The sequence below is a fragment of the Thermobia domestica genome, chromosome 14, assembly GCF_964235325.1.
Source record: "Thermobia domestica chromosome 14, izTheDome1.hap1.1, whole genome shotgun sequence".
Classification (NCBI taxonomy): Eukaryota; Metazoa; Arthropoda; class Insecta; order Zygentoma; family Lepismatidae; genus Thermobia; species Thermobia domestica.
Genome location: NC_137467.1, coordinates 62,788,363 through 62,802,270, shown reverse-complemented (window position 1 = coordinate 62,802,270; position 13,908 = coordinate 62,788,363). Strand labels below are relative to the sequence as shown.

The following is a 13,908-nucleotide window of genomic DNA, read 5'->3' as shown; positions in this document are numbered from 1 at the left end:
AGGGAAAGAAAACGAATGAAATCCAAACTGAAAAATCGAATAAATATGGTGTTTTTCACCAAATTTTTCATCTTATAAAAATATGTTTTTGCCGTAATATACTTACAAATCAGTTTAATATCATTGTTTTATGGCAGTATTTATAGTACCTTGTTAAAACGTTTATCTTCAAACTGCCAAATAATAATAGCAGTAAATTCCGTAATCTGCTGTCATAAAAAATACACCATACTATTTTTCGATCGGTATGGTAAAACAATATTTTTCCATACTATTTTGCCGTAAATTATTAACTATATGTAAACTTTGTTATTTTTAAATGACTCAAGCGAGGTGATTTTATGATGTTTTAAAAGCTGGTCATTTGGAAGTAGGGCAGGAAATCATTTGGGCGCCTGGCCCCGATCGGACCCCGTGGCTACACCCCTGGTTTCATGATTCTGGTTTCATGATACACTTTAAGAGAAAGTCTTATATAACCTAACGGTATCTGCTGAAACCGTTTCTATACAATTCAAATATAGAAGATAAAGTAAACTAAAATATAATAGTTGAATTGTAGTTATGATTGCGAAAAGAACAAGGACGCCCATCAGGGAGGCAAGATGGGGCGCTTGCCCCCCTCTAGAGGAAATTGTACTTCGAAAGATTGAAAACCCAATAGATTTTTAGAATAGGTTCAGCGAAATTTGAGACTGCATTTGAAATGTCGCTTATACTTGACCCCCTGAAAACCACAACATGGGCGCCCTTGGAAAAGAAGGAAGAATGCTCGTATTATTCTGTGAAAAGTCTAAACTGTATAGATTTTCTTAACAAGGTGTCAGATCTGTCTGCTACGAAATATTTATTTCCTAGTCTCTATCATTACGTATATCTATATAATAACGTATTACATAATTATACATAATTATTATGTATATCTTTATAACTACAATATTAGCGTACAGAAATTTTACTTTGAGAGACTGCAGTCAATGTTTCTCTTTTTCTTTTAAAGTCATTTTATATCAAGGATTTCACACAGTTTTCTGTGGAAAATCACAAGCAATCTTTCTATTTGCCTTTAGGAAAGTTTCACACCATCATCAGATTACGGGGCATTAGGAGTTTGATTTAATTGGTTTTTCGGCATCTAAGGCCATGTTGGTTCGTCATGTATGAAGGATGACGTCTCTCGGCGATCACACTACCTGGGAAATCAGAAAGAAACAAAGGAATGTGAAAGAAAAGACACGGTCTGGGTTCATTGTTAGTTATTATTCCGCATTTGCTTGGTGTGAATAAAGTAAACCCAGTAAAACATTACTTAGAATGGATGATCAGAAGAAGCTTTTACATTTTAGCAATCGAGTGTTCCCACAGGAAATCGAACCTGGGACCGCTCCCTACAAAAACGAAAGGCATCCTACTCACAAAATAAACGACTTACACAAATTAGGAGTTACATAGTAAATCACGAAAATTACTACTACTAGCGCATATTAACAGGTTTCTTATTTCCGTCTTTGATATCGACTGCAGTATTCAATGACAATTATTATATATTTTCCCGTATAAATGTGAATATATACTAAAAATAATTTATAGTTAACCAGTATGTTTTCATACTTTTATACGTAGAGTCCTGCTCTGATTTACCTAGGTAAAATATCGCAACCGCAAATAATTGATAGCAGATACATATACAGCTTGTTAGTTCTTTGACAATTATGATTTCAATTATAGTAGTTAACGTAACACTTTTAATGCTTCTTTTAAATTCTTGTCAACATACGTATTATACCATATTATATGATATCAATCATATTGAAGTTAACTATAAAAGTTAATCGTTTTCTAAAGTGTTTCTTTCAGAAAAAATGTTCCGGGGGGGGGCACACTTAGTATTCGGAAGGAGACATCGGGGGGCACTCTCACAGCTCCGAGAGTAATGCCTCCCAAAACATGTCTGGAAGAAACACTGATTACAATGGTTCTATAATCATTAATTACTATATTTGCACGAGTATAAAAGCACTGTTCGAATGAAAACACCAGCTAAAAATTTGTGTCGGTTTTAAGAATCAATTTACGTATTACGTGAATGTATGTACCTTTTATAGGATCAGTATAGAAAACTCTATGCAGCTACCTAACCAAATATTCATTCGCTGCAACATCAGTGCCTTCTTACATGTAGTTTGCTTATTGGACTTCAGCATCGTTTGTCTACATCAAAGCTACGTGAGACTTGGATTTACTGTTATAGAAGACTCGGAACTTTCATAATGTATACAAATTTCAATGCTCTCTCACCCGAAATCTTACTGGGATCAGATGCACCAAAGGTGAACACGCTACCCACTAGAATGGGATAGGCGACTTGTTAAAAGTACCTTTGTAGATAGACTTATCGCTATTATTGATCAATCCAATAATAACAAATTAATCAAAACAAGGTTCTTTTTGGAATATTCCTTTTTGTTCAAATTTTTCATTACTTTACAGGTTCTTTTCTAATTACACGACGCGACGCTGCATCTGATATAATTGTCACGTGAAAGTAAACAATTCTAATACATAATTTGCCTTCCCTTCTGCTTAATTAGTTCAATTGGAGGACTTTATATAGATCTGCAAGTTTCAAAAATAGTTTTACACTCATTGTCATTAAACCCCACGAGATTCAAGCTATAGGGTTGCTGTGAACAGTTCAGTAATGCTATTCTTATTTTGCAAGTAGCCGACAAATTCTCGATAGCGTTAATTTCTCACGAATTGCCTCACCATTGCAGCACACGAATATTGTTCTCACGCATTGATTAGAATTCCCACACTTTTCTCAAAGTATAGCAAGTAGTCTAATGTTACTGAAGTAACCTATCATTATCTTGAAACTTCTTCTGTAGTCTAATATAAATAAAATAAAGAGTTTGTTTGTGTGCTTGTCTATCTGTGTGCGGCGTGGGACTAGACAAGTGAACCGAGAGTTACCAAAATTTGGTCGTGGGTACTTGGTCCAGGCCCCAGATCAAGACGAAGCGGTTTGTTTTTCAAATTTCGAACCAGGAGGTCTCAGGGGGGGCGTTTACCAGGACCGCCTGGGAACCAGCCTAGAGTTGCCAAATTTTGGTCACGGATACCTTGGTCCAGACGCCAGACCAAGGTGAAGGGTTTTCTTTTTTTAAATTCGAACCAGGGGGTCTCAGGGGGCTTTTACTGTGACATGTAAAAGTAATAGAAAATGACCGATATTAGTGTCGAATTCATACTTTTCGCGGTCGCTGAGATGAGTGGTGAAACTGCGATTGCATTAACTTCTAAATTTACCCTATTTGGCTGCGGGTCGGGGGTCATCGGGGAGGATATTAAGACATGTAAAAGTAATCCAAAATGACCGATATTAGTGTCAAATACATAGTTTTCGCGGTAGCTAAAATGAGTAGTAATACTCCCAAAGACGCTGACCTCCAAATACAGCCCCCTTGCGAAGAATGGGTATATTCAGCTAGCACACTAATAAGATCTGATATACACTATGAGTTAAATCCTAGGAAACATCTCACGATATTTCCTACACTCAAAATCTTTACGTATATGGCACAAACGTGTAGGATTTCCCACGAGATATGTCGTAATATTTTTTTTTCAAAGATAAATCCTAAGTTATTTCCTAGGATTTATCTCATAGTGTATAGCATGTCTTACTTTCCTTCTCAATGTCGATTTATTTGTTCCTGTTCATCATTGTATCAATGGCATTAATGGTCCCGGTCCTTAACGAGTGAAACATTCCAAAATCATCTTTAGATGTTTCACTATGTGGCGCAAATATGCTTACTTTATTGCTTCGTTGGACGATCAAGTGCACCTATTGAACTGCTTTCCCATGGATTTCAAAGGGCTTTCGTTAAAGAATACGATCATTCTCCAGCCCTCTACTGTCTACTTACCATGGGAAGGAGCCCAAACGAGACGGTTTTCCGCATGTGACCTGTGAGCAGGTGTTTCTTTCGAGATTTTCTACTTTTCCTTGGAACTGCAGTAAGCCTGCAGCATACATTTGATACATCTAGATTTAGTCCCTTTGGCCTCAATTTCCGACTTAAATCTATTAGTGCAAGAGTTAGGTTGGGTTTACTTTTAAGTTTTCCTGAAACGAATTCGGTTATCACGAGACAATATTGTTTTCGTACCACATCTTTTCAGATTGTGTGAAATACATTCAATCTGTTTGCACTGTTTAGTAATGCGATTTATCATGGATATATGAACAGAACGTTCTGCAGCAAATTTTCTTTACATAATGGAAGCGTTCTCCGTTAACATTACAATCGCATTGCGTCTCCTAGGACACGTGTTCATTTATGAATCTAAAACTGAAGAAGTAGAGAAGTGATTGTAGTCGTGTAGAATCAGTGTTGAATTCAGACATTTACACCCGGGGGGGAATGTCAACTGCTCGGGGGAGGGTTATTTTTCTGTATTTTTTTTCAAGAAAGCAGCATATTTAACAATTCCATTCACATACACATCTTACCTAATATTGAGACTAATTGCTGATAAATATTCAATGAGATTATAATTTTAAGAAAACAATCGTTTGATTTCATCTAAAACATTAAATAAAGACTGGCAAAAATAGTTTACACTAAACTTTAACTGCTATTTACAGTAACTATTTTTATTATTTCCTATATTCAGTAATTACTGTTTGTTACTAATATAAAAATTTTTAAAAAGATTTAAATTAACTGAAATATTTTTTCTCCTAAAACAAACATACTTAGGAATATCTTAATAAAAAGTTATCATTCTTTCTCACACTTCTGATTCTAAATCAAACATATTAGCCTTGGTTTTTTCAATGCATATACATCAATAGTTTAGTTGACGAAATCTTCAGTAGGATTAGTGCCGTGTCGTGGAAAATCAGCGCTTGGCGCGAGAGTATACGACGGCATCCCCGTATATATGAGTGAGGTCGACAGACCAGCCGCCAAAGGTGGGAAAATTTTAAAAAGTAAACCCTGCTTTTCCTTGATTTTGAGCACTTTTCATTACTTTTTTCCTTTCATTTTATATATGTCCACATGTATTTCATTCCTCTGTTTTTCTTTCCTTCTTTTCTTTTCTTTTTCCCTCCCGAATTTTTCATCCCTTACTTCGGCGCCCGGGGCCGTCGCCCCGCTTGCCCCTCCCCCATGGAACGGCACTGAGCAGGATCTTGGCCACCTTCAATAGCAATCTTTCACTTATATACCATTATCATATTGATAAATTCTATATAAGTCTCTAATCCAGGAGAGATAACTGTTCCTCCCTGATCCCTCTAAATGACGCCCACTGAATCTCACCCTTTAACTGAATTATTTTTAATTAAAGAAAGATGTGTTTACTTTAACAATCGTAAAACACATTTACGTCTGTTACTTCCGATGCGAGAAATGGGATTTAGGCGCCCTATTTCAAATAATGTAGGAACTGTATATTTTCAAGAACTGAAGTCTGCTGACATGAGAGATTATATGGAATGATCGAAAGATCTTCCCTATCTTTCCTTTCGTATCTCAACCTGTGCTAGTGCTACCTACTAATATATAATATAGGGCGAGAGTATAGTACCTACTAAAATACAAACCTTTCTTCAACAGTTAACAATTTCATGTTCTGCCAAACTCAGTCATAGCGTTAAGAAATACAAGTTTTATTCACTATTTGGTATTCTATCTTAGATGTTACATGTTAACATTTATATAGAATGGGTCTGCGTCATTTATATGTATATTGAGAGATCGGATTTCGTCTGCACGTACACGGAAAGAAAAGCAAATAATTGGGTGAAGTAATTTCTACATTTTGTGACTGAAATTTTGGGAGTTTCTCCGGGGGGGAATGAATTTTCTTCGGGGGGGAGATTCCCCCCCGGGCTACCCCCTGAATTCAACCCTGTGTAGAATCTACACAAAAGCAGCTTGCTCATCCAAGCAACAATCAAGAACTGAGCAAACAATGCACAGAAAAAGAGGAAGATAAGAAATGTTGTGTAATACATTGCTGCTGCCTATTGTAAAACTATGGAACAATAAATATAAAATGAACACTGTTTCTATCAATTCACAAGACACTGTACATCTATCCATTCTAAAAAATATATATTTTGCTTTAACTTACGTACAGTCTTATGAATCGAATAATTAAAAAAAAATCAGCAATAGAACCATACATTCCCATGATTCTCAAGTTACTGTTTTCGTTTTATCACCCTATTTTGACACCAAATAATCAAATAATGACTATACTTTGTAATTTAGTAATGATGTTATGTCAAACCTCATTCACCAACACTGATGTTTGACTTGTATTTTTGTACAAAAACGTAATATGCGGTTATAAACGACTGTCAAGAATTATGCCCTTACATTTCCAAAGAGGGCGCTTATATTCCAGTAAATACGGAAGTTTTTTTTTCTGACTTACAATTAAAATGTTTAAGTAATTTTAGTTCGTAAGTTCATTTTATATATCGGATGCCGTTTATTGAGAAATGAAATCTAAAAAAAAGAACTAATATTCTGCAACAAAATGAGTCTGCGTAAATATTTAAAAACTGGAAAAGGGTGCGTAGCTCAAGAAAATACCTTGGGTAAAATGAGAGGAAACGCAGGGGACACCGTTACCCCACTTCTAGAACTATCTATGGCGTCACCAAACTTTCTAAAAAAATTACAATGGGCAAAGATAATCGTTGAGGACGGCGTGACGTCATATTCCCCCTATCATTTCAGATCCACTTTTACGCCTGGAGAATATAATATATAGATAAAACTACCGATAATGATAGAGTGACAAGTAGATTCTACTTATGAACGTTAACCCAGTAATATTGATACAACTACCAGTGACTGCAAACGTAAGGAAAAATCCAGTCCAGGAAAACTAAATCATGAGTTTGAAATGCATATTGATTCGAAGTAATAGAATCTGGCTTTGACATATGTAAATAGTATGCGAATGTTCGCCGTCTTCGTCAGCAGGTGTTTTGCTTTTGTGCACGCAACACTTAATAGTAAAAAAAAAAAAAAAAATGGTTGTACCTCTACATATGTCTTATTATTATTATTATTATTATTATTATTATTATTATTATTATTATTATTATTATTATTATTATTATTATTATTATTATTATTATTATTATTAAAATTCACTTAATTTTATATTTTCATTTACGTTATTAAAATTATGATAGTATTGTATATCATTGCTATTAATGTGTGTTCTTTGCAGAGGAGTAGAGATGGAAAATTATGCTATTGAATGGGCGGCAAATAGACTAGGGATGGCCTTGATTCCAATATAATAGAAATTATCAACTGCATCAGATTCAAAACAAACGGCATACCTTTCACGCCATGACAACTCATTTTTAATCAATTTTATCGAGAATTTCCCATGGAGTTTTACTATCAACCATATCAACTTGTTCGGTTTGATGCACTCTAACGTTTGATACGTGTCTTATTTTTGGTAAGTTTTACTGTTAAATAACTATGAAAAAATAGTTAAGTATAATTTTGGTCTGTATCGTATTAACAACATCTTATACTGTCACGTTCCTAAAGCCATAATGTAAAGCTTGATAAGTGTAAAGCCATAACGTAAAGCTTTAGTATTAGTTTCAAGTTAATAGGTGGAATGATAATCGTGCAGCATTAATTTTTAGATTAGTATAAAACAACGTTTTCTCGAAAACGACGCATGAGGATTGACACACAGTCATATTTTTTAGATGAACAAGATATATTGATTGCATATTTCAATATGTGTTATTCTAATTATTAAATGCCCCATTTCAAGCCCTCCTTTTTCGGTAAATGCGAACAATATTGGAGAAATGTTTAAAGGAACATTAGTAGGATGGGGACACTTGCGGGTGTTTTTTTCCTACTGCGCATGCGCAAACCCTCGACGCTGATTGGCTGGCGCAGGTCACGTGACCCCGCCACGCCCCTTGACGCTGATTGGCTGGCCACGCCCCCGGCCACGCCCCTTGACGCTGATTGGCTGGCGTCGGCCACGCCCCCGGCCACGCCCCTTGACGCTGATTGGCTGGCGCAGTTACACCCCCTGACGTTGATTGGCCACGCTCTTTTATCACCTCCTATCTACTGCGCTGACTGGCTGGCAGCGGACCCCGCCCCGTTTACCCCGATTGGCTGGCGCAGGACCCCCACCGATTGGCTGGCACCGGACCCCGCCCACTTAACGGCGATTGGTCACGCTCTTTTATGACCGCCATTTTAGGAGTACCGCGCTGTTTGGTCGGCGCCGGGCCCCGCCCACTGGACTCACGTACCGCGCACATGCCACATTGCAGTGGAGAATACGAACACATAGCAGATTGATAACACAGCAGAGCTAAAGCAGATATTACACAGAGACTACGAACACATAGCAGAAATTACATAAGACTAGCAGAGCTAATAAAAGACTATGGCTTATTTAACATAACATAGCAAAGATTCGTTCCCTTTTATGAGCACTCTTTTTAAACATAGCAGAGAATAATGGGGGTGTATTCGCCCTCCATTTTGAGACCAATCTTTTGACCTACTGCGCATATGCGCCAAACTGTTCCGATTTCGCCGTTAAAAAATAACAACACACACACACACACACACACACACAGCAGACCGCAGATTGTTCCAGTTCAGGAGCAGATTACGGTTATGCGCAGAAACAAAAAATAAGACATAACACCCCCGTTCTCTTTTACGAGCACTTTATAGCAACATAATAGAGCAGAGAATAAAAAAATAACAACACACACACACACACACAGTTGATTGCTTATGCGCAGTAAAATTAAATTTCCAATTAATTACACATTGCACGCATGCGCAGAAAAATTGCACTAGACTACAGACTGTTCCAGTTGCAGTGCTGGTTCCGGTTATTCATTCCCTAAATAACATAGTATACACCCACGCTTGGTTGCGTATGCCAAATCCAATTTAGTAGAAATAACACGCATGCGCAGAAACATTTATATTTCCGATTCGACCATGCTGGTAAAGAATACCACACTTATTTCTACCTGGGTCTTATAGTTTATGTGAGATACGCCCTTTCTATGACAATTTTAACCGATTTGGATGAAACTCGGTATACAGGGGTTTTCGGCCATGCTGATTACGAATATTATATTTATTTCTACCTGGGTCTTATAGTTTATGTGGGATACCCCCTTTGTATGACACTTAAAAACCCAATCACTCGTAAACAAAGCCACATATCGAGGTCGTGTCTCCACATCTAGTAATTGGTCATTAGGTACTACAAGTTCCAAAATAATGACCATCGAGGTCAAAGTTCAAAATGCTAAAAACCTAATAACTCGAAAACCGAGCCAAATATTGAGATGGAGTTTCCAAATCTAGTAATTGGTCATTAGGTACTACAAGTTCCAAAATAATGACCATCGATGTCAAAGGTCAACATACTTAAAACCTAGTAACTCGAAAACGGAGCCACATATTGAGATGGTGTTTTCAAATCGTGTAATTGGCCGTCAGGTACTACAAGTTCCAAAATAATGACCATCGAGGTCAAAGGTCAACATGCTTAAAACCTAATAACTCGAAAACAGACCCACATATTGAGATGGTGTTTCCAAATCTGGTAATCGGTCATCAGGTACTACAAGTTCCAAAATAATGACCATCGATGTCAAAGGTAAAATACTTAAAACCTAATAACTCGAAAACGGATAAATATATTGAGATGGTGTTTCCAAATATAGTAATTGGTCATCAGGTACTACAAGTTACAAAATAATGACCATCGATGTCAAAGGTCAACATACTTAAAACCTAATAACACGAAAACGGATACATATATTGAGATGGTGTTTCCACATTTAGTAATTGGTCATCAGGTACTACAAGTTCCAAAATAATGACCATCGATGTCAAAGGTCAACATACTTAAAACCTAATAACTCGAAAACGGATAAATATATTGAGATGGTGTTTCCAAATATAGTAATTGGTCATCAGGTACTACAAGTTACAAAATAATGACCATCGATGTCAAAGGTCAACATACTTAAAACCTAATAACACGAAAACGGAGCCACATATTGAGATGGTGTTTCCACATTTAGTAATTGGTCATCAGGTACTACAAGATCCAAAACACTGACCATCGAGGTCAAAGGTCAACATACTTAAAACCTAATCACTCGAAAACGGACCCACATATTGAGGTCGTGTTTCCACGTTTAGTAATTGGTCATCAGGTACTACAAGATCCAAAACACTGACCATCGAGGTCAAAGGTCAACCTACTTAAAACCTAATAACTCGAAAACGGATCCATATATTGAGATGGTGTTTCCAAGTCTGGTAATTGTTCATCAGGTACTACAAGATCCAAAACACTGACCATCGAGGTCAAAGGTTAACATACTTAAAACCTAATTACACGAAAACGGAGCCACATATTGAGATGGTGTTTCCACGTTTAGTAATTGGTCATCAGGTACTACAAGTTCTAAAATAATGACCATCGAGGTCAAAGGTTAATATACTTAAAACCTAATAACTCGAAAACGGATCCACATACTGAGATGGTGTCTCCACATTTAGTAATCGGCCACCAACTACTACAAGTTCCAAAATAATGACTATCGAGGTCAAAGGTTAACATACTTAAAACCTAATAACTCGACAACTGAGACACATATTGAGATGTTGTTTCCAAATCTAGTAACCGGTCATCAACTACTACAAGTTCCAAAATAATGATCATCGAGGTCAAAGATCAACATACTTAAAACTTAATAACACGAAAACTGAGCCATATATTGAGGTGCTGTTTCCAAATCTAGTAATTGGTCATCAGGTACCACATGTCCCAAAATAATGTCCACCGAGGTCAAAGGTCAAAATACTTAGCAAAGATATGCCATTTTAGCTAGCTGAGAATTTAAAGAAACAGAGGGAACCTACTCAATTTTCTATCAACGAGAAATGCCATTTCATCTACCTCAGAATTTATGTGCCTTTTTGTGCTAAGGTGTGTTTTAACTCCTCCTGACTAATTAAATAAACGAAGGAATATTGTACCAATGAGAAATACCATTTTTTTCTAGACCATGTTCTAATATTTAAACAAACGAAGGGGTGGATTTGAGTGACCTATTCAATTTTGCACCAATGAGAAATAACGTCCTATTTTAAATAAACAAACAATCGGATAAATTTAACCGGCTCAGAAGTGTACTATTTAGACAAACGAAGGTCTCTTGAGCGAGATTTCCAATTTTGTAGCAAAAAGGACTATTTTCTAACTAACTCAGAATTTCATTTCATTTTGTAATACTCAAATTTGGATGGAGTGTTTAGTTTTGTACGAACCAGAAAAATTTGATTGGATTATTTCCTTATGTACCAACTGGGAAAAGTGAAGGGCCATTAATCAAATAAATGAAGGAATAAATGTGTGTGACCTATTCACTTTTGTACCAAGCAAAATAAGAAAAAGAAGTGAAGAACGAATAAAAATTGGAGCACCAGCGACAAAAAAGAAACCGAAGAAGGAATAAATTTGGGTGACCTATTCAGTTTGCAGAATCAGCATTCTATACTTTTTTCTGCCATTCATTGGGGCTGTCCTATTTCTTTTTGTGACAACGAGATCATTTTTAACCGACTTAGAATTTGTACCAAACAGAAAAGAGGAGCTACACGATTAAACAAAACAATCAATTTTTAACTAGCTCAGAATTTCTAAACCATGTTGTACTATTTAAACAAACGAAGAGATAAATGTGTGTGACCTATTCACTTTTGTAACAAGCAAAATAAGAAAAAGAAGTGAAGAAGGAATAAAAATTGGAGCACCAACGACAAAAAGGAAACCGAAGGAGGAATAAATTTGGGTGACCTAATCAGTTTTGTACTAAGCAGAAAAAGCGAAGAAGGTAAAATTTAAATCACTCAGTATTTATGTACATTTTAGTACTATTAAAATAAACGAAGGAATAAATTTGGGTGTTCTACAGAAGAAAACGGAGAAGGGCCATTTTATTTAATTTTGTAATACTCAAAATATACAAAGATATAAATTTGTGTGACACATTCAGTTTTGTACTAAGCAGAAAATTTGTTGGCTTTTTTAGAAAGACCATTTTATCTTTTGTATTCAGATTATCCGGCTACTTTTTGTGCTCTAAAATAAACAGAGGAAAAACAAAGAGAGACCATTTTATGTGCCTTTTGTAATGAAGAAACAAATTTGAAGGAGGTTCATTTTAACTAATCCTGCTGCGAGTAGATCAATCAGTACATAGTAAAAAAAATAAAACAATATGGCATTATTGCGACTTTCATTTTCGAATACATACGGATTAAGCCACTATGGCAAAAAATACTACTCTCTCCTTATGCTTATTTGGAGCAGACGTAAGAGCACCAAGCATTAGAAACCCACTAGTAGGGCGTCGATTCAGTAAACTCTACATCTAGTAAAAGAAAACGAACCGATAATTTTGAGACAGTTCCATATGGGTAAATACAGTATTAGTAGAAACGATAGTTTTTAATTAAGTAGAGATAAGGAGAGAGTGAAAAAAATGGAAAATTAAATTTTAAATCATTATTATTATTATTTTAGAGGTCAAAAGGAAGAATAAATGAATTTGAGTGACATATGTACGGAATTTAGTTTTGTACCGGGCAAAAAAATTGAATGGAATATTTTATTCTGTATAAGCTGGGAATTTAGTGTTGTACCATTGTATCAATTTAAGTATTTTGTACTATTTAGTACCACCGAGAAGGTGTAGAATATTTAGTTTTGTACCAAGCAGAAATTTGTTGGCTTCTTTATTTTGTATTAACGACTAAAACCTTTAACACATACATGGTTGTGTGCATTACAATGGCCGAAGTTTTTCATTTCCCTGTGGTACAACGTAATGGTCGCCCAGCTTATTCTAGGTCTACAGTTAGATATTTTCGATTGGATAATGGTATACACCCACGTTTTGTTGAGCACAATGCCCACTATAACGATGTGGTAGACAATTATTTGATGGATAGATATTTGTTTAATAGTCGATATAACAAATGGTATATGATAGAATTTGTTAAGCATTTATCGCAGGTAGATATTAAGATAGACTTTTTGTCGTTGGTTACTCGTTTAACCGCACACAGTTCTCTTTTCCAATCAGCTACCTTTTTTGCCATGAAAACTAAGGGTAATAGTTATACTGTGACAGCTTTCTTTCGCTATGGGGGAACGCAGGACACTTTGGATGAGTTATTAAAGTTTTGGAATCATGTGTGCGAGTTCAGGCCAAGTATCCAGATTGCGGATTTACTTGGTTGCTTTACACGATGTGGTAAAACTGGCCTTTTTGCGGTATCTCCTGATACCTATCTGTTGGACCTCGCGGTATTTGGAAAGTTGGTGAAAAAGAATAACAAATGTTTTTTCTCACAATAAAGCTATACATACAGAATAATCCATTATGGCAAAAAATACTACTTTCCCCTTATGCTTAGTTGGAGTAGACTTCGATAACAAGAACGATACATTGTGTAAGAATTTCCAATTAATAGCGGTATTGCACTGTACTTATAATAGTCTGTAATAGTGCAGTTTATTTTTCGAGTGAGAGTAGGTTTAAAGGTGTATTTTAGTCTACCAGCAATAATGATCTCTAAGAGAGTTATTAGGTAAAGATAACAATTACACCGCCATTCTTCGAACACATTTATACGATCCAATTTCTCAGATTTAAACAAAGAATGACCATATTCTGCTACTCAAACAAACGAAGGAATAAGCTCAGAATTTCTATACCTTTTGTGCTATTCAAATAAACGAAGGAGTAAACCTATTCACTTTTAT

At 35.9% G+C, this 13,908-nt stretch overlaps 1 protein-coding gene across 1 annotated transcript in view; it reads right to left on the bottom strand.

Moving 5' to 3' along the window:
• The window catches only part of LOC145669698 (uncharacterized), an 81,915-nt gene that overhangs the window by 967 nt on the left and 67,040 nt on the right, over positions 1-13,908 (bottom strand). The gene's annotated exons all lie outside the window — the stretch shown is intronic.